The sequence below is a fragment of the Nansenia antarctica genome (genome assembly GCF_963989245.1).
Source record: "Nansenia antarctica genome assembly, chromosome: 5".
Classification (NCBI taxonomy): Eukaryota; Metazoa; Chordata; class Actinopteri; order Argentiniformes; family Microstomatidae; genus Nansenia; species Nansenia antarctica.
The window spans coordinates 55,765,748-55,773,580 of NC_137690.1; positions in this window are offsets into that span (position 1 = coordinate 55,765,748).

Consider the following 7,833-nt stretch of genomic DNA (forward strand, 5'->3'; position numbering starts at 1 on the left):
GGGTTTATGAACTCATCATAGATAAACTTCTGTTAAAAAACAAAGAAGATCAGCCTTATCTGTCAAATGACAGGTGTGGTGTGGCATTTGAATTAATTCCATATTCCAGAGAGAGAGAGAGAGAGAGAGAGAGAGAGAGAGAGAGAGAGAGAGAGAGAGAGAGAGAGAGAGAGAGAGAGAGAGAGAGAGAGAGAGAGAGAGAGAGAGAGAGAGAGAGAGAGAGAGAGAGAGAGAGAGAGAGAGAGAGAGAGAGAGAGAGAGAGAGAGAGAGAGAGAGAGAGAGAGAGAGAGAGAGAGAGGGGAAGAGAGAAGATTAACAGACTGGCCTATCTCAATGAAATTTTCATTCAGGGAAGGGTTCCATTTGAAGCATAGGAGATCCACAGTAAGTTACATCTCAAACACATTGTCAATGTATACTGCGCATGCTTGGTTTCAGCTGCAGTGTGTGTGTGCCAAATATCAATGTGTCCCAGCATGTAGCTTACAGCCCTCTGGCAATATCTTTCTCACAGAGAACCAAGGTCACTAGGCTAACTCAGATATCTCATCTCACAATGCAAAAAAGATTTGCAGTTTGTCAGTCTATTGTGTCAAGCATGCCTCATAATGCAATCTTTCTTATCAATGTAGTTCGTTAACAATCGCTTCCACAGGGAGGAATGTTGTCGGTTGTAGTCTCTCAGTTATGCTCTCCTTCTTGCTTAGTAACAGTTTTGGAATGTATCCCTGGCTCCTTGCATCCCTCTCAAACACACCGTAACTACATCAATACCAGATTAGACCTTGCTGGCGCAAATGGACCAGAACCCTTCCTGGCAGTTGCCCAAGGTGCATTTATTGAGATCCGCTCCACCACCATCCCAATTCTCTGCTTATGTACCTTTAGCAAATTAAGACGTTTATGCATTCTTACATGTACACATCCTGTGAGGACAGAGTGATGCATATCCATAATGTATATGGCTGTCTCTTTTCCTGTTCTTTTGCTTCTGCTGAGTCTGTAGTACAGTACTGTAGGCCTACAGGATATGTGGTGTCACTCAAACCAGGTCCTGGTTTTATTTATTGGACTCAAATTTGACAAATGGGCTGCTCCCAGGTTTGGAAAGGTACTTCAGAGAAAATGTAATCGGCAGCCTTCACACATAGCAGAGATGGTTAAAGGTGAAGTATACTGTACTTTGTTGATATGGTAGTGAAACATTCTGTTTCTAGTCGCAGAAACAGTACACATTTCCAACAAAGCACTCTAGAACTTTATCTCAGACATTTAAGAGGGTCTCAACGGACAGTAAGGATATACCACTGGACTTTATTTTTTGGAAGAACAAAGAGACCAAATTTCAGAATGTATAAAGTCTTTAATCGCGTGTTTACATGTGGTTGTTTCGTGGGCATTTTTTCCTCACCACTGGCAATTAGGATTAGACAGTGTGAGATACAGGCTGTTGTGGCCCTGAAATCAGTCTGCCAATTTGGCAGGAGCCTCGTATGAGAGAGGACCCCAGAAGTATTTTAAAGAGGGGATTATCAATTCACCGCTGCCAGGAGAAAAGCCATCTCTCCACTGGGAAGGACCGTTATTTCAAATCTTTGTCCAATTATTTTCCCACTTGCAGCGGGAGAGAGGGAGAGAGAGAGAGAGAGAGAATGAGAGAGAGAATTCAATTTTAAAGTAGCATTTACTGTACAACAGCCACTTCATGAAAACAGCGAGAAAACTCCCCGTTGAGTCTGAAGGGAGATGAGAGAAGACCAAGCCTCTGGGGAAGGCATCAAAATCTATGTGAGCAGTGTAGCATCCGAAGCACTGAGGGAACATGAAGAGGGGGTAGCCTATACACTCAAACCCAGACAGAACCCTGGGTTCGGGTATTTCTATCTGCCTCTGCCTTTGAAGTTTGGGCCATAACATCCTCCTTGTCGATAGGCAAGTGAACCAAGGCTACATTTGAGGCCAGCAATTTCATTAAATTCATGTTTTGATCCTCCAGCTTCATCTAACATAGCATTTCATGAATGAGAATATGATGAGCCTATTTCCAATGAAAGGCATGTAAATTGGCTAACAAAATCATCATAGTCTATAACTACAACTAACATAGAGTAATGACTATTAATTCTGTGGGTTTTGCTCCACATTATATTCAGCTGAATGTTACTCCTTAAGGCGTCCAGTGCCAACATCCTAGGAATGGGATCGTCGGTTTGAAGGTTTGATAACTGTAGAGATATATCACTTTCCCTTGAATTGTCAACGTTCATTGAAGAATAATTTCAAAACAATACAAGCGGCAATACTAGTATTAGTATTAGTAATATAAGTAATTTCTAATTCAGTAGTTATTCAAAGCCCCTGTGGGATACCTTTGCTCTTGGCACTGAACAAAGATACATGTAAATGAGGGAAATTGGAAGTAGGCAAGGCAACATCATTTTCTTCTTTTTGAGATGGCTTGAAAGCCTAAATAATTAATTTATCTATAATCATGTACTTGTTCTCTCTGTCAATACGCCTCTTTAGGCGTTGTTCTTGCCGGCTCAAGTGCATGTGGTAACATTTAGATATGCCCTAATTGCACAGATGGAATACATGTGATGGTATGCGATGGTATTAGATGGAAAGTAAACTGTTTGATAAAAGGGGAATTACACTTTCTCCACATCCCATTGTCATGGAGACAGCTAAGAGATAATCAAACAATCCATTCAACCATTGTATTCCATCTGCTGTGTATCCTTTACCCTGTCTCAAAATTATCCTCAGCCATCAATACTCTACTCTGGCATTTATCAGCTGTTTGCTAGATCAGTTGCAACATGTCCTTTGTGACCCTCTTGCTGTCATAGAAATGATAAGGTTGACAGGTATTGATTGACCAGGTATCTAACTGTATTCCATCTGCTGTGTATCTCTTAGCATGTTATCAACCCCCTGTCTCAACATTATCCTCCGCCATCAATACTCTGCTCTGGCATTTGCTGTTTGCTAGATCAGTTGCAACATGTCATTTGTGACCCTCTTGCTGTCATAACAATGATATGGTTGATAAGTATTGATTGACCAGGTATCTAACTCAGCTTGTCCAGACAAGAACACAGTAGTCTAATAAGCTAAAGCCAATGGCAGCACCTGAACAGTACAAATGAGGCCATTATAGTAATTTCAGATTTTTGGTATTTGAAATAGGACCTACAGCATTGTGATGAGTTGCACATTCATCATGTATTACAATGACCAGTTGCACTGCAGAGCTATTAGCATTGTGTGAAGATCCCAAAATAGGTTTCATGAGATTGGGAGAACACTGACACATCCTGATGTATTTTCTCTCGACACTACATTAGAGAACACCAACCCCTCCGCCAAATGTTTTTCTTTCAAAGGAAGCATACAATTAGTCCCTAAGTCTTTACCACTAGGGAGTTCAGATAATTATCTATTTCTCTTTTTCAAAATCCCCAGACTTTCTGAAGAAAAGTGACTTGAAGTGTAGCAGCAATGCCTAAAATGTTATTTTTCCAGACTGGTGAGAACATCAAAGTGTGTTTGACGTGCACACATGGGAGACCATCACTGGGAGTGAGTATGTCTCACGCTGAGACCTCATGACGAGCCTTAAAAGCTCTGCGTGCATCTACATGATTAACATTCAAAGGCACTCACTTTTTTCCTGCTCTTACATGACCTCTTTTGAATTAAATATGTGTCATCTCTGTCATAACAGCTTCCGTAATGTAGGCTACCCTGTTTTGGGTGACTGCTGAATAGAAAGACAGTTATTTGTATGGATCATATTGTTATGACACTTCTGGTATTTGCAATTTGATGCATATGTTGCCCTCTGGGAGATGTTTTCTATTATGAGCTGTCCTGGGTGTTGGAAAGGTACATTTTCATTGCCTTGTAGTTTCTGCATCTGATCAATTCAAGTGGCCTTTTTCCATTTCAATCCAGTTTATGAATGATAATGTTAAAGACCATGTGAAAATGGTAGTCTCGAGCCATCCATATCAGCTTATGCAGTATGTCTGGAAATAACGGATCCAGCTTTACCAACAAAATCACAAGTCTGGGTAGGTGTAAATTGCAATCTCAAAAAAAATAAAAATAGACATCTATCTAGCTGTGAGGTGTTGACTGTAGATTCGGAGGACGAATACCGACAGATTTCCTCCATGTGCATGTCATTCCCAATCTGTCTATGGTAGGAGGAAGTCAATAACCCTCCAGACAGTATGTATGCTGGAAGCCAACACGTCTGGCCCTGCGAGAATAGGAAGATGGTGAACGAAAACTAATGAGCACAGGAGAGAGGAAGGAAAGTAGGGAAAGTGGTCTACTAGAGAGCTGCTAGCCTATTGCATTTGCATGTCTTCCCTGCATGTCTTGCATGCTGAGGGTTCCCCACCTCCCAGCAATGATAGATGCCTTCAGAGGAGGTTGCTCCAGGGGAACTTCATTTTATTAGAAGTCATGGGTACTTTGTTTTGAGCCCCGAGGTTATTTTTCATATGTGCTTCCGCCAGCAGTCAATTCACTGCATGATCTGGTTTACTTGATTGCTCTCCTCTTTTCTGGAGAGAGAGATGGGTTGGTTTTTCCCATGTCAGAATATAGACTGTGCTCATTGTCTTCTTTTCAATAATGACATATGACTTATTGCTTCATGGGTGATGGACTGTTAAAATGGTTGAATGGGATCATTTGTATAATGTCAGCCTATAGTTCGAAAGTAGCACTCATGAGTGACAAAGTGGGCCCGCTTGCCCTGCCATCAGTGGTGTGGGGATTCCATTGAGCGCAAGGCATGGGCATGTGAGCCAAGCTAAAAACCCAAAGTGGCTGCCGAAGCACTTAAAAATATTGGTGCTAATAATAACTAGGGATTCCCTGGCTGAATGAGGTAATACGGTGATTCAATTCATACCTCCAGATGCTAATGCGTTCCCACATGAGTTTATTTTCATCAACGAGGCTGGCATAGACCACTGCCTCTATGCTAAATGAAACTTTGCTGAACGATTTAAACTTTGCCCATCGTTGCAAAGATCCCATAGTATTTCTTTAACTGTTTACACATGGATTATTACCTGTAGATCAAATAACAGATACAGATGTCTTCATTGACAGTCAAAGAGCCAGAGCTGGAAGAGTGTTGTGTTGTCTTGCTCCAAGATGGAAGTGTAGAGTCCCTGATAACATGGGATTTATCCCTTTAAAGACTCTCTGACCAATCATTCTGTTAGATGTGATCTAATTTAATCTCATATCCTGGGGATTACGGTATACACGTTTGTATACCATTTGTGCTCTGTGCATTATAAATCTGCTTCCATTCTTATTCTTAGGCCCCCCCCCCCCCTCTTGCCCCAACCACTCATACACACACAAACACACAAACACACAAACACACACACACACACACACACACACACACACACACACACACACACACACACTTAGTCTTACAGCCTGGGCATGTGCATTGAATATGTGCCATATCAGTCATGTAAAGCTGAAGCCAGTCATACAGTACATACTATAGTGGAACATTAATCTCCCACTTTGGCCTCAGGGAATCAAATGAGCACAGATCTGATATTTGATTTAGATACAAATTTAAAATAGAAAAAGCAATCTCTCAAAAAGCATTAACATAATAACATCAAAAGTCATTTGGGTCATTCATAGAATAGCCACTGAACCGTAGGTTCTGTTTATAGAGTAATACACTCTCAACAGTGACAGTACAGTACAACAGCTACAGCCCCAAGCTGCAGCAAGATCTCCTTGCCTTTCCTGGAAGGGAGCTCTTGGTCAGGTTGAAATCATCCTGTTTGTCTCATGTGGTGGTAATAGCATTAGGGGGATTGGGACAGCTGATGACTGTAATGTGTTTTGACCTGTGCGTCGACGTCAGGGGGTGATCACCTCCGGCGTAATGAGATAAAAAATAAAAAAATATAAAAATGCAGGCTGAGGGAGACATAGGCTATTTATCCTGCAGGTTTGACAATGTTCAGGTTACATGTGGGAGAACTGTTTCTTCAGGGGCTCATGTAGCTTCCATTACACAGGAGGAGGCTATTGTAGTGTTTTATTTGAAAGATCAAATAGTGCTTTTACTTTGTGTTATAGTATACAGTATGTGTGATGCAATGTATATAATAAAGTATGTCATATGTGATTCCACAAGCTGCATCCAGCACTATGTTCCACACACATTATGCTGTTTAGTTCTATTTTAGTTCTTTCTCAAAATCACACAGCTTTTTTCAATTGCTAACACAATTATTTTCTCAAAACACTTAACACAATTCACAAAACCACACACCCAAAGTGTAAAACACGTAATATATTCTGCAAAATGAAGCACTGCATTCAAACCTATATAAACACTTATCAAAATCTAACTTTTGCACCAAATGGCACACACTTCCTTCATATTACCAGATTCCAACCAACCAATGTTGTGCTCAATCAAAAGCACCTTCATCTTTGGTGGGTTTGTCATAATACAATGGTTCTGTATGTAGAGAACTCTGCAGCAAGAGAGTGTTCACGTCTACAGAAATAGTGCAGAAACACAAATATACTGTTAAAACAAAACCTTAATTTTATCCATAACAAATCAATGCAACATATGCACAGCACATACCATATCCATTACAGTTGTGTGAACAAAAAATATGTTCTCTATCAATTACAGTAAACAGGAAAGAAAACTTTGAGGAACAAATATCCATAATAAAAAAACAACAACAAACAAACAAACAAACAAACTGGAAAGAAAAATACTTGAATACAATGAATCTGAATCTCGCCGTCTAGCTGGGTCTGGCCACAGCACCTCATCAACATCACAGGCAATATCTTCCCTGGCTAGACATCGAGGGAACAAGCGCATTGAGTCATATCCAGCCCTGGATAGCACTCACACTCATGTCATCACATGACTCTTCCATTGCCTGCAGAAGAGTCATGCACACACAGGGCTGAGGCTGACGGTCATACACTTTCCACCGCCATGCCGAAAAGAGCTCTTCAATTGGATTGAGAAATGGAGAGTAGAGTGGAATGTGTTGAACAAGAAATTGTGGGTGTTCAACAAACCAGTTTTGCACCAGGGCTGCATGATGGAAACTGACATTGTCCCCTACTACAACATATCTGTGCTCTGCCTCATCCATGGTCTGCCTGTATCAAAAGTTGTGCAGTCTGTCCAAAAATGTGATGGTGTGGGGTGGGCTGTGTTGTATGGACCATGGCGGTGGAGGACACCATTAGTATGTGTGATGGCGACGCTGGCACACATTGTGATGTTGCCGCCATGTTGGCCAGGAACATCTACAATGGCTCTGTGACCAATGATGTTCCTTCCTCTTCTCCTGGTCTTTGTGAGATTGAAGCCAGCCTCATTGATGAAAATAAACTAATGTGGGAACACTCTGAAAACAAAGCAAAAATATCAGTCAGTATGGTGTAGTCCAGTACACTGGGAAAATTGCTCTCTTAGTGTCAGTTTCAATAATTGTGCGTAATTTTAGTGTGATTGCAATTGAAAAAATTGAGTTCAGTTCTATTCTAATTGGAGACAATTTTTCTCACTCAGCTAAATCCATCAACTATTTCAACTATATACCTATAATATATATATATATATATATATATATATATATATATATATATATATATATATATATATATATAGCATAGCATAGAGTACAGCACAGTGTTTTATTTGTATAGTATAGTGGATAGTGTACATAGCCTTTATTTATGTAAACCAGCTCTTTTCCCTTCTTGTTTTTAGTTTTTTTTCCTAG